At 35.9% G+C, this 17,116-nt stretch overlaps 2 pseudogenes; both read right to left on the bottom strand.

Annotated features, from left to right (window-relative positions):
* LOC107615227 lies at positions 139-2,635 on the bottom strand (annotated as a pseudogene).
* LOC107619725 lies at positions 5,635-7,586 on the bottom strand (annotated as a pseudogene).

A 17,116-nucleotide genomic window follows, 5' to 3' on the forward strand; every position in this document is an offset into this window, starting at 1 on the left:
AAACAAAATTTTGAAAGAGCTAAAAATTTAATAATAATATTTATATCAAAATAAAATTTATAAATATAATTATTTTTTAAGCTTGTTACTAATAAGATAATAAATAAATAATTCTACAGATAAAAAATATAAAATAGTTTATAATGGCACTCTTCGAGTCTTTAGTGACTTGAAATCTTCAATAATTAAATCAAAACTAAACTTTTCAGCAATTTCTTTTTCAATGTAAATAACCAAACTATCCGCGAGAAAGTCGTCCTCCATCTTGTTTCTTAACATTGTCTTCATTATTTTCATTGCTGAAAATGATCGTTCTGTAGTAGCTGTAGAAACTGAAAGAGTTAATATCAGACGAATCAATCTATCAATCAAGTAATATACTTTTGACTTTTTTGTTTCTGCTAAACATCTACACATTTCATGAATAGTTGACAAATTCTTCATTTCTGGATGCTGACGAGCATCAAGAATAAAATGCTAAAGTTGAAAAGGCAAATTAATCAACAAGAGTAGAAATCTTAGCAATGTCAAACTTTTTATAAGCATCCTTAGGTATGAAAGTAGAGCTCAGACTTAGTAGATCCATTGCTTGATCATTAAATCTGTTATTTAACTCTTGTAATTGCTTATCAATTGTGACTAAAAATATCTCCACTCTAAAATAATGTTCAACTGTAATATGATCTTTTTGGTGACGCGAGCGTCCTTGCCTTGCAACATAAGAAGCAGTTAAATCAGAAATTAGAATATCATGTTGCTCACAAAATGATTTCACATTTTTTAATAATTCCTCCCATCTGTCATCTCTCATGCTTTGGATAAGTGCTTTTGTAGAATGAACTAGTTGCACAACATTAACTATGTCTTGAGATTGCTTTTGTAAAGCTTGATAAAGAATATCAATTATTCCCATAAAATCTTTCATCAAATGCAAGATCAATACAAACTCAAATGAGGTCAGGGTATTATAAGCACTATCTGCATCACCACACTGAGAATAAGTTAATCCATCAACAATAATCTTTTGTCAAATAGTCAACGTTGCACCATATATATTTATCAAACTGCAAACAGAAGAGAAATGAGAATTCCATCGAGTATCACCTGCTCGTTTCAAAATACCAATTTGATTTGCCCCTTTGCCAGTTTCAAGTTCATCAATCTCTAATAAAAAGATAATTTTATCTGTCTTGGCAGCATGTAACTCATCATGTCGCTTACTAGAAGAACAAATGATATTGATGATGAAAGTCAATTTTGAAAAAACTGATGCACAGAAATAACTTCTCTTAATGCAGCAACTAATGCAAGTTGTAATCGATGAGCAAAACAGTAGATATAGAAAGCATAAGGAAAATCTTTTAAGAATAATATTTGTAACCCATTCCATTCCTCTCTCATGTTGCTAGCGCCATCATATCCTTGACCACGAATATTAGAGACATCAAGACTATGTTGAGAAAAAATACCGCACAATTCTTGTTTCAGAGTTAATGATGTAGCATCTTTGATATGTACAAGATCAAGAAAACGGTCTTGAATAAAACCATGTATATTAACAAATCTCAAAACAAGTACCATTTGTTCTCTTTTAGATTCATCACGAGTTTCATCTACTACAATGCAAAACTTGAAATCTCCAATTTCCTCACAAATATGCTTTCTCACCTTATTTGAGAGAATATGCAAAATTTCTTTTTGAATTTGATGTGAAGTATATTTAGCATTATATGTAGTATTTTCTAACACAATTTTTGCAACTTCATCATTGTAAGATGCTATGAGTTTTATCATTTCAAGAAAATTACCTCGATTTTTTTTTATTCTGGAGTCTTATCATGGCCTCTGAAAGCACAAGGTTGAAATGTAAGCCAACAAGTTGCATCAATGGAGGATTTTTGACGCAATCGATTCTTTTGAATTTCTTCAGAAATATGATCCTCAATTACATTTTGGATGTAACTTGCCTGATTCAGTAAATCTAGACATGCTCCAACTGTATTATTGTGTAGTGAGTAAGGATCTACAATATGTTTAAATGAAAGCACAAGGTTGAAATGTAAGCCAACAAGTTGCATCAATAAAGGATTTTAGATGCAATCAATTCTTTTGAATTTCTTCAGAAGTATGATCCTCAATTACATTTTGGATGTGACTTGCCTGATTCAGTAAATCTAGACATGCTTCAACTGTATTATTGTGTAGTGAGTAAGGATCTACAATATGTTTAAAAAAAGCACAATACTTTCCATCATTAACCTTTTTCCAATTTCTAAATCCTTTACTAATAAAAATATCTGACCCATTACGGTGGTTTTTCGCTAACCAAATAATAAAATAAACAATATGCAGCATCTTCAGAAGGTGGATACTCTAACCATGAAGGAAAAATACCAAACCAAGCATATTGAAATCGTCTTGGATGCTTCGTACTAGATAGAGAATAATTGTCAAGATGCTTTTGATATGGATCCCATTTAAGATAAGTTCGTCTAACCTCATTTCTTTGGTTTGGATGATATTGCCAAATTTGGAGCCGTTTTTCAGGGTCTCGTTCCAAATAATTAAGGTCAAACTCATCGGATGCAACTCTTTGAAGCTTTGAAAGTTGTATCTCACTTTCTTCGTGATTCATTAAAAGTAGAAGAACTATCTACAGGTCAGATATTGTAGAAGTTATTTTAAATCATTATAAAATATTTAAATCAATTAAATTATTATTTATTTTTTAAAAAATACTACTAATTATTTTATAAAAAATTTGGAGGGAATAGTTGCATTACCTCGCTTAAGCTCTGCCACTGCTTATCCCACTTTGTAGGCACACGATTCGGTGGTTCAGGAATCTTTGGACCACTTAGTGGTTCAAGTAGAAAACATGTTTTTAGAGTTTTTTTTATCAATTGCTACGTAGTCTTTGAACTAATTTTAATTACAAATCAACCCCATATATTTTATTTAATTATAAAAATAGTTTTTTATTTTATAAATTATTATTTTATCAATTATCTATTATATTTATTAACAATCAAATACAAAAATAACAACCAATTATATCCTCCATTCATCCTAATAATTCCAATTGATTAAAAAATTAACTTTGATCTCGTTACGTTCGTCCATGGCTTCCAAATCGTGTTTTCTTGAAATTCAATCGATTGGTGTAAGGTAGAATGGTAAAAAGCTTATACCAATTGATTGTTTATACTTTCTAATCGAATGAATGCCTCAAAACAATCGATTGTTGTTGTTACTCAATCGATTGAATTCACGAAAACAACATGGATTTGCCAAATACAATCGATTGAAAAAGTGATGACATTGAAGTTTTAGCCAAATTCAATCGATTGATAATGTAATCCAATCGATTGGAAGGTAATGAAGTTGAATGTTTTGCCAATTTCAATCGATTGATAATGGTACATAAAATTAATTTATAGATTGGTAATTTATAAAATTAATTTTGCCGATCAATAGTACCTTTTGCTTTTATTCAAATAAGGTAGAGTAAAAAATAAAAAAAGTATATGATATTGATAAGGTAGCAGCGTATCAAGTAGTAAGTATGCTTAATTTATTTATTTGTGTTATGCACAAATTTAGTTTCGTTAAAATATTAGTAACCAGTGCTCTCATTTTTGTAAATATGTTTTGGGATAAGTGTTTGCAATTAGTTAAATGTTAGAATATATTGAGTAAATTCTTTTAATATATTTAGAGTTAATATAAAACTGAGGGTAAAAAATGCATTTAAGTCAAGGAGAGAAGTTTATTACGCATATAAGCCAAACAAGAATCTGATACAAGAATTCATCAAAGCACACTTTAATGTAATTCGAAACAACTTTTTTCGAATTACATTCCTTAATAATTCGAATCAATACAGCTTCAATTATTCCCAACCATTGCATACAAGTAATTCGAATCAACTTAGAACGAATTATAAAAGCATAATTCGAATTGTATCAATTCGAATTAGTAGGAACACGTGAGTAGGAGGAAGTTCGAATCAAATTGATTCGAATTACTCACATTTCGAATCAAATGGTAATTCGAATTACACATTGTACAATAAGATACTAGAAAAAATACTATATAATATAAAAAAAATATACTAAAAGAAGTATAAAACAAGATTATATTAATTAATTTTAGTATAAAATTATTAAATATAAATTAATTTTAACTCCTATTAGTACATTGAATTAAAAATAACATATAAAAATGTACTTGTATTTATTAAATTTTAATAACATATAAAAATTTTTAATGACTTTTTAAATATTTTTTTTATAATAGGAGTACATTTTCATATACTTTAAATACTTTATATAAAAATGTACTTGTATTTATCATACAAAAATAAAGTGTTGTGCCAATATAATAACATTATAATATTTTAAATCAATTTTTCTAGGATTTTAGATTAAAAGCAGCACATAAAAAAGCATTATTGGTATTTTAAAACTAACTTAATTAAAGATAGAACTGTATTTTTTAGGATTTTATGTACATAATTAGGCTAATTTTTTTTTAATATTGATCAAAGATGTGTGTTACACTATGTTATTTGGTTTCAGGTAAGTTTTACTCTACTATAATTTTTTTTTTTTACTTTTCAGAAGACACAAATCTAAAAAATTTTATAAATTAATTTAAAAGAAAATATCATTGACGTTTTATAAATTTTATGTACCATTACCAATCGATTGAAATTGGCAAAACATTCAACTTCATCACCTTCCTATCGATTGGATTACAGGCTAAAATTCAATGTCATCACTTTCCAATCGATTGTATTTGACAAATCCATGTTGTTTTCGTGAATTCAATCGATTGAGTAACAACAACAATCTATTGTTTTGAGGCATTCATTCGATTGGAAAGTATAAACAATCGATTGGTATAAGCTTTTTACCATTCTACCTTACAACTTTCAATCGATTGTTTTGTGATATAGTGTAAATCAATCGATTGAGTTATCATTCAATCGATTGTTTTGAAAAACCAATCGATTGAATTTCAAGGAAACACGATTTGGAAGCCATGGACGAACGTAACGAGATCAAAGTTAATTTTTTAATCAATTGGAATTATTAGGATGAATGGAGGATATAATTGGTTGTTATAATCGATTGGATTACATTACCAATCGATTGAATTTGGCTAAAACTTCAATGTCATCACTTTCCAATCGATTGTATTTGGCAGATCCATGTTGTTTTCGTGAATTCAATCAATTGAGTAACAACAACAATCTATTGTTTTGAGGCATTCATTCGATTGGAAAGTATAAACAATCGATTGGTATAAGCTTTTTACCATTCTACCTTACAACTTTCAATCGATTGTTTTGTGATATAGTGTAAATCAATCGATTGAGTTATCATTCAATCGATTGTTTTGAAAAACCAATCGATTGAATTTCAAGGAAACACGATTTGGAAGCCATGGACGAACGTAACGAGATCAAAGTTAATTTTTTAATCAATTGGAATTATTAGGATGAATGGAGGATATAATTGGTTGTTATTTTTGTATTTGATTGTTAATAAATATAATAGATAATTGATAAAATAATAATTTATAAAATAAAAAATTATTTTTATAATTAAATAAAATATATGGGGTTGATTTGTAATTAAAATTAATTCAAAGACTACGTAACAATTGATAAAAAAACTCTAAAAACATGTTTTCTACTTGAACCACTAAGTGGTCCAAAGGTTCCTGGACCACCGAATCCTGTGCCGAGAGACATCGTCATCTAGCTTTTTGGTATACGCCAGTTTAATCAAGTCCAGCATTTTTATCTCCTTATAAATTGGAGGATTCTCTTCTATCACCAACTCTTTTATTAGTCCATACATTCTTGGACATTCATCCTGAACATGTTTTCTCAGAGAGCATGAAGTCGAAACTTGTGGACCTACTTTCTGAGCAAGAACTCTCTGCTTGGCGCTCATAAACTTGTCATTTGTGATTAACTGTAGTAAGTGCTAAGACATTAATAAGTCAATTGAACAACTTAAATGTTTGTTTAATTTTGTGGAAAATTATATACAGGGATATATGGTAACTTAGTAATACACAATTAGATATACCATATAAATAACTACCAAAAACATTGATGAATTTATAATCACCTGCATCATATCACCAACATTAATGATGAAAGCACCAGGAATAGGTGCGACATCAATCCACTGGTTTTCATAAAAGACTTGAAGTCTACCAATTTGGTCTTATAGAAGAACGGTTACAACACCCACATCTGTATGAGCACTTAACCCCCAAGTAAGTTCAGGCTCAGGGCAAGGAGGGTAATAATGTCCAAAGATGAAAATCCCTTCAGCACAATCTATGTCCTTAAGGTAACTGCTTTCTAGGCCTAATGCCTCCCAAAGCAATTCTAATTTCTAACGGAGTCAGTGCCAGTTTCTTGACATGATCTAAGTACTTAATTGTTACATCTCTGCAAACATATCAAATTAAATTATCTAACAGTTTTTAATTATCAACTTTATACGATGACAAAATACATGTGAGTCTCTACCAAATCAACAACTAGGCTAGAGTTCTAGTCTTTCTCCATATACCTGCAAATGGAAGGGAGTTGGTGACGGTCAAGGGGCCCTGGTGCCAATAGACAAGAGAGGGTGTCCCTTCAATTAACCTCTGAAGCTTTATAAAAATTGAAGTTGGTGTTGTAGAACACTCTCCTTGTAATATGACGTGAATAAAATTATTTCTTCACCTCAGCATCTTGCTCATGAAATCTACGCACGCCATCAAGCATTTCATCCAAAACACACGGTGGAATGTCACGGTTGACCACTTGAAAGAAACCCCATTTTTCACCCGCATCTTTGACTTTCTGAATGATCTCATGGCGTGAATTACCTTCTTCGTGTAGTGATTCCAAATCAATAACGGGAATACTAACATTGGTAGCAGAGGAAGAAGAAGAAATGTTGACTTTATGGCCGTCATGAACGAATATCTTTGGTAACTTAGTCAAACCAGCATCAACAAGACCCTTCACACCTGCTTTTGTTTCATCAAGAAGCTTTAATTCCTTGTTCCTATCATAACTTCCATCTTCATGATCTGCTTCCATCATGTTTCCTCTGTTTTCAATAAAATTTCTTTATTCAATTAAGAACTTAATTCATAGTATTTAAAACCTTGCATGTAATGTTTACACTATCCAGCCCCATCTTTTCTAGTGCTATCAAAATTCTAACAACAAATCAGTATACAACTAAACAAAAAATTTTAAAAATATATTAAAGAAATAATAAAACCGATGATAGTGGGAATAAATTAAATGGATGGATGAAGCATGAATTTAAAGGATAAGCTAGTTCAAATTGGTGGGATGGATGAATCCGCAAGAGTTGTCAAGTTAGCAACCGAGGATGGATCCATTGCTCATGTATCATGTTACCAGATCTAGTTTGAATCAAATATTACCGAGTTGCAGTTGCAGCAGATGTGAGAGGGTGAGGAGACCGGGTTGCAGATATGAGACTCAGAAGAGAATGAATCCCCGATTTTTTTTTTTTTAATTGGGTTATACTGAATGCATGGATTAGTTATAAAATGGATGGATTTAGGGCGTTTAGGAACTTCAAAAATATTTTTTTTGAACTTTTGACTTATGAAAATAGTAGTATTAATGTCTGATACAAGTTGTTTTCTAAAAAGTTATTTAAGAGTTTATAAAAAAGTTAAAAAAATGTCTTTTCTCTTTTATGAATAGTTTAATATGATTATTAAGTTTTTTTTATAAAAAAATTGTCTTACTATATTTTTATTAATTCTATTAATTAAAAGATTATTCTATTCTTACATGCTTTATGTTATAGATCAATCAATTTATTGATATTCAATGATATTAAGTGGAATTATTACAAAAATATTTAAAGTAAAGTGACAAATAATGAAATAAATTCATGAAAATTTACGCTTTGAACAAAATAATTTTTAAAGAGAAAAAAAAAAGTAATAAATAGAGCCTTAGCCCTTAAGGATGACTAACATCAAACACGTTCGATTTTTCTGTTAAGTGTTAATACAAAACAAAACGACATTAGCCACGTGTACCGTTGTTAACAGTGATATGTCCATTGGTGCTAGTTGGGAATGAAAACGTTGTTGTTTCGAGCAATTCTACTCCACGCTTTTAAGTTTGGAAAATTTTTCTTAATCCTCTCCACAGTCTTTTTATTTACCCACAAATCCTAACAGACCATGAAAGCTTTCCTCCAAAATTAGGGACTTTTGTGACGACCTTGCAACGTTGTAGTTTAGAAGAAATAAGACAATGTGCGCTGTTATCATATTCATCCTCTAGATAAAATTTTTTTAATAATTTTGTGTTTGAAAAATTGTGGTTTCTTTTCGTGTGGTCCCAATGGCGTGAAGAAACTGAATATGAGACTCAAGTAGAATATCTAATCTAATACTAAACTATTAATAGAAGGTTGTCAGGTAGTGAAAATCCAACGTGTCTTACAGGAGAGAGCTTGAGAGTTGGATTCATTATGGTGCTCTTTATGCGATGTATCATCTATGGTCTCTCATTTACTCATTTCTTCTGCATCAATGTTTGGGATTTTGGGTTATGTATCAAGTAATATTAGCTTCAATGTCTTTAATGTCTTCTAATAACTCTCCCTTCAACTTCTCCGATCTCTTTATTGTCCTTCTGTTTTTTCATTCATTCTTTGCTACATACATTTATTTCCTCTCTTTCTCTTCAACTCCTTCCTTTAATATCAAGTAAGATAAGAAGAACGAAAAATTTTAAATTTAAATTTTGAATAGAAAAAACAAGCATATTTATAACCCCTTCTTCCATTATTCACTATATTCTTCTGGTTGCTTCGCCCATTTTTTTTTTATAATCTGTCATCGTGATCACGGTGGTGACGGTGGAGAGCATGGTTACAGTTGCGAATGCTACAACTGCAGTGGGATGGGTCACATGGCTTGGGATTGTAACCAAGGAAGCATGTATGGCAGGGATGGTAAATGCAAATCTGCTACAACTATGGGGATTCTGGATAATTTGCAATGGACTGCCCAACAAGCTCTTTGAAAACAAGGTTTGATCACTTTCGATTTTCAGAAATTTTCAATTTCAAGGTTTTTCATTTGATGTTTTTCAAATTTTTGTTCAGATCTACTATGTTTTAAATTTTTTTTATTTTTTAAATCGTTTTTTTTTTTTATTTGCTTCATCAAATTCTACAGTTTCAGTGAGGTGTTCAATTATGAAACTCTAAGACACAAAACCTTATTCATTCCGGGTAGTGATTCAAAATATCTTGATAAAGAAGACTTGAGAATTAGATATTTTATAGTATTCTCTATACAATTAATTCATTTGTAGTCTCCCATTCAATTATTTATTTTTTTTCAAGTGAATTTTACTTCTTATTTTCCATGACTTCTGACTATTTCTTCCTTCAATTAATTCTCTTTCATCACTGATTATATTTCATCCATTCTCTGCTTCTATATTTATTTTCTCTTCACCTAACAAGTAACAAAAACTTAGAAATTTAAAATTTAAAATTTGAATGGCAACAAAAAAGGTATATTTATAACCCCAACATTTATTGTTTAGTGGAATTGTATAGTTGTTTCTTCGCTTATTTTTTTTGAATCCATCATCATGGTGGCGGTGGCATTGCAATGAACGTTGAGGTAGGAGTTAGGCGGTGGATGAGATGGCGACCACTATGGTGGTGGAGCAGAATATGGAGGTGGTGGTTATCAATGTGGTGGTGGTGTATTCAAAGGAGAAAACGGTTGAATAGAATAGATCGGTGGCAAAAACTGAGCAGCGATAATTTAGAGCACATGCAACAAGACTAGGAAAGCATAGAGCACATTAGCGATGTGTAAGGAGTAAAATAAAGGTATGTGATTCACAATCATTGTTTGGAACTTATTTATGCAGCAGCATTGTTCATGAGCAATCCAACTTTTAAACTTTCCAGATAATACCGGGGCCTATTGAACATCCTGAGATCTCAAAGTGAAACTATGATGGATCTGGCACCGGACAACAAGTGCACATAGTGAAATATTCTTATAGTAAGATTTCTCAAACAAATATTTCTATTACTTTTGCTATATAATTGTATGGTCACACGCTTCAAGGGTATTTTTAGTTTTTTAATTTGTCCAGTCCTAAAAAAATCTTCAAAGATCCTTTTCGGGGTGGTGATAATATGTTGATAAGAGCTGTTATGTGCCTTATATCTTTAAGAAATGTGATGGCAATGACATTTTGACTGAATTTGTATTATTATGTTTGTGATTCTGCTTGATTGTGTGTGCTATTTTTTTTTTAATTTAAATCTACTTCATTTTTAGAATTGAGCAATGCTATGTAGCCTACAAATATTATCATTTCTGGCTAGCAATAATTTGTACCTATATTTTAGATATTTTACACACAACAAACATATAATTTGCATGAATGTTTACCAAGAGTAGTTTCATTATTCCAAGCATTTTATATGTTTAATTTTGTACATTTCTTTCCATACTTAATTTTGCACCTTCATTTTGATACTGATAAGATATAAACAAATGTGATTGGTCCTCTAATTACTAACGGAATCGTTTAATAGGAGCCTTAAGTTCTTCTAATTGCAATGAAAAGTTTCACTTAGAACCACCTAAAAGGAATAATGCACGAAAATTCTTATGGAAGTTCCTCCTCATCAAGTTCCTAAGTTTACAGTTCGCATCTTGGGATATTAATGACTTAATGGAACTATTAGTTATTGAACCACCTAAAAACTTAAAATACCCTGTCTCTCATATTATCTTTTGTTTACTACTACTAATAATAATTATAATAAATATGATTATGAGTAAATATTAAATAAATATTTATATTATTTGTATAAAATATATTTTAAGCATTCTAACTATTTTCTATTTATTGGGTTTTATGTATATGTTTTGTATTAAGACTTTTTTCTTTAACTCCCTGTCTTACTATTTTTTTGCAGTGCAGTTGCATTATTTTTGAATCTATTAGGTTATGCAATTTATAAATGAATTATGATATATTAAGCATTTTTTTGTTTCTTTTTCTCCTATTAGGTAATTCAATAGTAGATGAAGCATTATATAATAATTTTAAAAGAGAGTCGCACTCTATTAAATACATGAATGATTAAAAATTCTAATAACTTTCCTTACTTTTAGTATTTTCTTATTATCTTTTAGTTTATTATTTCTAATGATTAAATTTTGAGAAACTGTAGTTCTAAATATAAGAACTGTTCATACCCTGACCCAATAATAAAGGCCCAGGATCCAAATAAAAAGGCCCATCCCAAAGGGTTGGCCTCACCCAGTACCAGCCTTCGTGTTAGGAAGTCGGTACTCAATACGACTTGCTCCAAAGAAGTCGGATACGAGGATTAGCTGGCAGATAAACACTCATTCAAATGAGTAACTGCCCCTAGAATCTCTCTAACCACTTCATAGAGCCATATCTTAACTTCCCTAAGATAAAGGGACGGTTATCCACCTAAAAAGGTGGCACTATTCCAACGGTGGTTATTGGTTCACCACTATAAATACACTGACACCCCTCAGGTATCTCTAAGTCCCAATACTCTCTAGACCTGCTCACGCTCTTGCTAACTTAGGCATCGGAGTGTCTTTGCAGGTACCACCCCCATTCATTCACGCGCACAAGTCGGACGGAGGGCACCGAGTTGCTGATCCACTCGAAGCCACCTCCTTCATACATTTGGGCCAACCAACGCCATCCAGCCCATTAATCTCCGGTTACCCATCGTAACATTGGCGCCGTTGTCGGGGACCCAAGAGATCAACCAGTGATGGCGGATAGATCCCCTGAAGAGGGTCATGTAGAGTCAGATTCTGAACAAGAGAATCTGGACATTGGAAACCATGATGCAGACTTGACCCTTCACCAGGAAGCCACTGATCAACACAGGGAAGGTACCTCCGGAGTAAAAAATCTGAAGGTGAATTCCTCAGAAGGGCGCGAATCAGAGAAAGAGGGACCATCTCATGCGACTGAGCTCATGGGATTAGTCCACAGCCGCCTCGAACAGCTAGAACAAGAACGGGAGCGACAGAAAGAGACCGAAAAGAATCTAAAAGAGGAGATGGAACGACGAAAAGAGTTAGAAAGAAAACTCTTAAAGTTGGAATCCTCCCTCAAAGGTCAGAACTCCCGTGACGAAAGAGAAGAACCACCCTTAGGAGGGGAGGATCCCTTTAGTGAGGACATAATGAGGGCGAAAGTTCCAAGGAACTTCAAAAGCCCCGATATGGACCTCTACGATGGAACCACGGATCCGAAGCATCACCTAAGCAACTTCAAAAGTCAGATGTATCTAGCATATGCTTCCGACGCTACGCGATGAAAGGCTTTTCCGACCACTCTATCGAAAGCAGCGATGAAGTGGTTCGACAGCCTCCCTTCGAGGTCGGTTACCAGTTTTAAAGACCTCTCGAGGAAGTTCTTGATGAGGTTCTCTATCCAGAAAGACAAAGTGAAACATGCGCCGAGCCTCCTGGGAATAAAACAGGAGGTCGGAGAGTCCTTACGAGCCTATATGGAAAGGTTCAACAAAGCATGTTTGGAGATTCAAGACCTGCCCACCGAGGCAGTCATTATGGGGCTAGTCAATGGTCTTAGAGAAGGTCCCTTCTCACAGTCCATATCAAAAAGACACCCCATCTCTTTAAGTGATGTACAGGAAAGAGCTGAAAAGTACATCAATATGGAAGAAAATGCCAAGCTAAGAGACTTAAGTTGGCGACCTGGCCACAATCCCTCAACAAAAGAGAGGGAGAGGGAAGCCAAGAAGAAGGAGGAACTTGGTCCCGATAGGCCAAGAAAATATCACTCTTATACTCCTCTAAAAGTTCCTGTAGTGGATGTATACAGAGAGATTTGCAATACTGAAAGGCTGCCGCCCCCAGGCCCATTAAAAATAAAAAAGGGGGGAGCCGCGGCGATTACTGCGAGTACCATAAGATATATGGTCACTCCACAAACGACTATTACGACCTCAAAAATGTAATAGAAAAGCTGGCTAGAGAAGGTCGGCTTGACAGATATCTCATAGAAAGGTCGGACATTCATGGAAAAAGAAAGCGAGATGATATGGATAGAAGAGACCCACCACCTCAGACTCCGGAGAGACATATCCATATGATCTCAGGAGGGTTTGCGGGAGGGGGACTCACCAAATCTTCTCGTAAAAGACATCTCAAGAGAGTTTACCAGGTCGGAGAGGAGTCATCCGACCTCCCTACCATTTCATTCACCAAAGAAGATGGACAAGGAATAATCCCTGAACACGATGATCCAGTGGTAATAACTATGATTCTGGCAAATGCCCATCTCCACAGAACCCTAGTAGACCAAGGAAGCTCAGCGGACATTCTTTTCAAGCCCGCTTTTGACAAGCTAGGGTTGGATGAGAAAGAATTAAGAGCCTATCCCGACACCTTGTACGGATTAGGTGACACACCAATAAAACCACTAGGATTTTTGCCCCTCCACACCACCTTTGGAAAGGGGGAAAAATCAAAGACCCTGAGCATAGATGTCATAGTCATCGATGTGGGGTCAGCATATAATGCTTTAATCGGCAGAGCTACCCTTAATCGACTCAGAGCGGTGGTGTCCACACCCTACCTTTGCATTAAATTCCCGACCTCAGCGGGGATAGCAACGGTGAGGGGAGACCAGAAGTTGGCAAGGAAATGCTACAATGAAAGCTTAAACCTAAGAGGAAAGGGTAGAGAAGTCCACACAATAGAGCTCGGTGGTGCAAGGGCTAGAGAAGAGCTGCGACCGCAGCCGGGAGGAAAAACCGAGGAGATTCAAGTCGGCGAAGAGGAAGGGAAAAATACTCACATAGGAGCCAACCTAGGGGAAACCCTAAGACAAGGGTTGACTAAGCTCCTAAGAGATAACTCCGATCTCTTCGCCTGGAAGGCCTCCGACATGCCAGGGATAGACCTCAAGCTCATGTCCCATAGGCTCTCGGTCTACCCGGGGTCCCGACCTATACAACAAAGAAGACGCAAGCTCGGCCCAGAACGAGCTCTAGTAGTGGAAGAGCAAGTACAGGCGCTCCTGGAGGCTGTCTTCATCAGAGAAGTCAAATACCCAACATGGCTAGCCAACGTAGTGCTAGTCAAAAAACAAAATAGTAAATGGAGGATGTGCGTCGACTATACCGACTTAAATAAGGCATGTCCCAAGGACCCTTATCCGCTACCAAGCATTGATAACCTAGTAGACTCTAGCTCGGGGTATCAATACTTGTCGTTCATGGACGCCTACTCGGGGTATAACCAAATCCCGATGTATGAGCCAGACCAGGAGAAGACATCATTCATCACACCCAGAGCTAATTTTTGCTACGTGGTCATGCCATTTGGACTGAAAAATGCAGGGGCCACATATCAAAGGTTGATGAATAAGGTGTTTGCCCCTCACCTTGGGAACTTAATGGAAGTATACGTCGATGACATGCTGGTAAAGACCAAGAAAGAAGTCGACCTCCTATCCGACCTCTCACAAGTCTTTGACACCATAAGGCTGCATGGGAGGAGACTAAATCCCGCAAAGTGAGCCTTCGCGGTAGAGGCAGGAAAATTTCTAGGATTCATGCTAACACAAAGAGGGATCGAAGCCAATCCCGATAAGTGTAGAGCTATCCTGGAGATGAAAAGCCCGACTTGTTTGAGAGAGGTCCAACAGCTGAATGGCCGACTAGCAGCTCTCTCCAGATTTCTGGCAGGATCAGCTCTAAGATCCCTTCCACTGTTCTCCTTATTGAGAAAAGGATGCCAGTTTGAATGGACTTTTGAATGCGAGGAGGCGTTCCAGGAGTTCAAAAAGTTCTTGAGCCAACCTCCTATTTTGACCCGACCTGTAACTGAAGAAGATCTCGTCCTATACCTATCCGTGGCAGACAAGGCTGTCTCATCAGCCTTGATAAGAGAAGACGAGGTCGGCCAACATCCAGTCTATTTCATCAGTAAAGTTCTACAGGGCCCTGAGCTAAGGTACCACAAACTAGAGAAGTTTGCCTACTCCTTAGTAGTAGCCTCACGAAGGCTACGGCCTTACTTTCAAGCCCACACAATAAGAGTCCGTACGAACCAGCCCATGAAGCAAATCCTCCAAAAGACGGATGTTGCGGGGAGAATGGTTCAATGGGCAATAGAGCTCTCCGAGTTCGACTTGAGATATGAAACTCGGACGGCGATTAAAGCCCAATGCCTCGCCGACTTCATTGCAGAATACGCGGGAGATCAAGAGGAAAAACCAACTACATGGGAACTCTATGTAGATGGATCTTCCAATAAAACAGGAAGCGGTGCAGGCATAATATTGGTAGATGAAAGAGGAACCCAAATAGAGGCTTCCCTCAAATTTGAATTCCCAGCTTCAAATAATCAGGTAGAGTATGAAGCCTTAATTGCTGGATTGAAGCTGACAGAAGAAGTCGGTGCTACAAAGGAGATGATATATAGCGACTCACAAGTAGTGACCTCCCAAATAAGTGGAGAATATCAGGCAAAAGATCCAAATATGAAGAGGTACTTGGAAAAAACCCTGGAACACCTTGGGCGCTTTGCAGAAACCGAGGTAAGACACATAACTCGGGATCTAAATAGCAGAGCGGACGCCCTATCCAAGTTAGCAAGTACCAAGCCAGGAGGGAATAACAGAAGCCTGATCCAAGAAACTCTCCAGGAACCTTCAGTAGCAAAAATAGAAGACAAACAAGAAGTCTTCGAAGTGGTCGGATTAAACCTTGGATGGATGAACCCCTTAGTCGAATACCTGAAATTCGACATCCTCCCCAAAGAGGAGAAAGAGGCTAAGAAGATCCGAAGGGAAGCACAATACTACACCTTGGTGAGAAATGTTCTCTATAGAAGGGGGATATCAACACCATTGTTAAAGTGTGTGCCGACCTCAAGAGCTACTGAGGTATTAGAGGAAGTGCACAGTGGGATCTGTGGAAACCATCTCAGAGCAAGGTCTCTAGCCAGGAAAGTAATCCGAGCTGGGTTCTACTGGCCAACCTTGCAGAAAGACGCCACAGAATTTGTGAAAAAGTGCCAACCATGTCAGATGCATGCAAATTTCCACGTAGCTCCCCCAGAGGAGCTCATCAGTATCACTTCTCCATGGCCCTTTGCAAAATGGGGAATGGATTTGTTAGGTCCTTTTCCCCAGGCGCCAAGACAAGTCAGGTACCTAATCGTGGGAATAGATTATTTCACAAAGTGGATAGAAGCGGAGCCATTAGCCACCATCACCGCACAAAGAAGTCGGAGGTTCCTCTACAAAAATATCATCACAAGGTATGGGATACCTTACTCCATTACCACAGATAATGGAACCCAGTTCACCGACTCCACTTTTAGAAGCCTAGTAGCCAGTATGAACATCAAACACCAGTTTACCTCGGTAGAACACCCACAAGCAAATGGGCAAGCCGAGGCAGCCAACAAAGTCATACTGGCAGGGCTGAAGAAAAGATTACAAGATGCAAAAGGAGCCTGGGCTGAAGAACTCCCACAAGTGCTATGGGCTTACAGAACAACCCCCCCCCCTCCGCCACTGAAGAAACACCTTTTCGACTAGTTTATGGCGTAGAAGCCATGATCCCAATAGAGGTCAACGAGCAAAGCCCAATAGTGATTCTCCATGACGAGATCGGAAATATCCAGGGGCACAAAGAGGAGCTCGACTTGCTCCCCGAAGTCCGGGAAGAAGCCCAGATAAGAGAAGCAGCGTTGAAGCAAAGGATGACTACAAGATACAACAAAAAAGTCATTCGAAGGAGTTTCACCCCAGACGACTTGGTCTTAATCAGAAACGACATTGGAGTCAACAAATCTGGGGAAGGAAAGCTCGCTGCTAATTGGAAAGGACCATACAAGATCAACAAGGTCTTAGGAAAGGGCTATTATAGGGTGACTGACTTGGACGGCACCGAGTTACCAAGATCATGGCATGCTTGCAATATGAAAAGGTACTATAGCTAAGAGCGAACTCTACTCC

The sequence above is a fragment of the Arachis ipaensis genome, chromosome B09 (assembly GCF_000816755.2).
Source record: "Arachis ipaensis cultivar K30076 chromosome B09, Araip1.1, whole genome shotgun sequence".
Taxonomy (NCBI): Eukaryota; Viridiplantae; Streptophyta; class Magnoliopsida; order Fabales; family Fabaceae; genus Arachis; species Arachis ipaensis.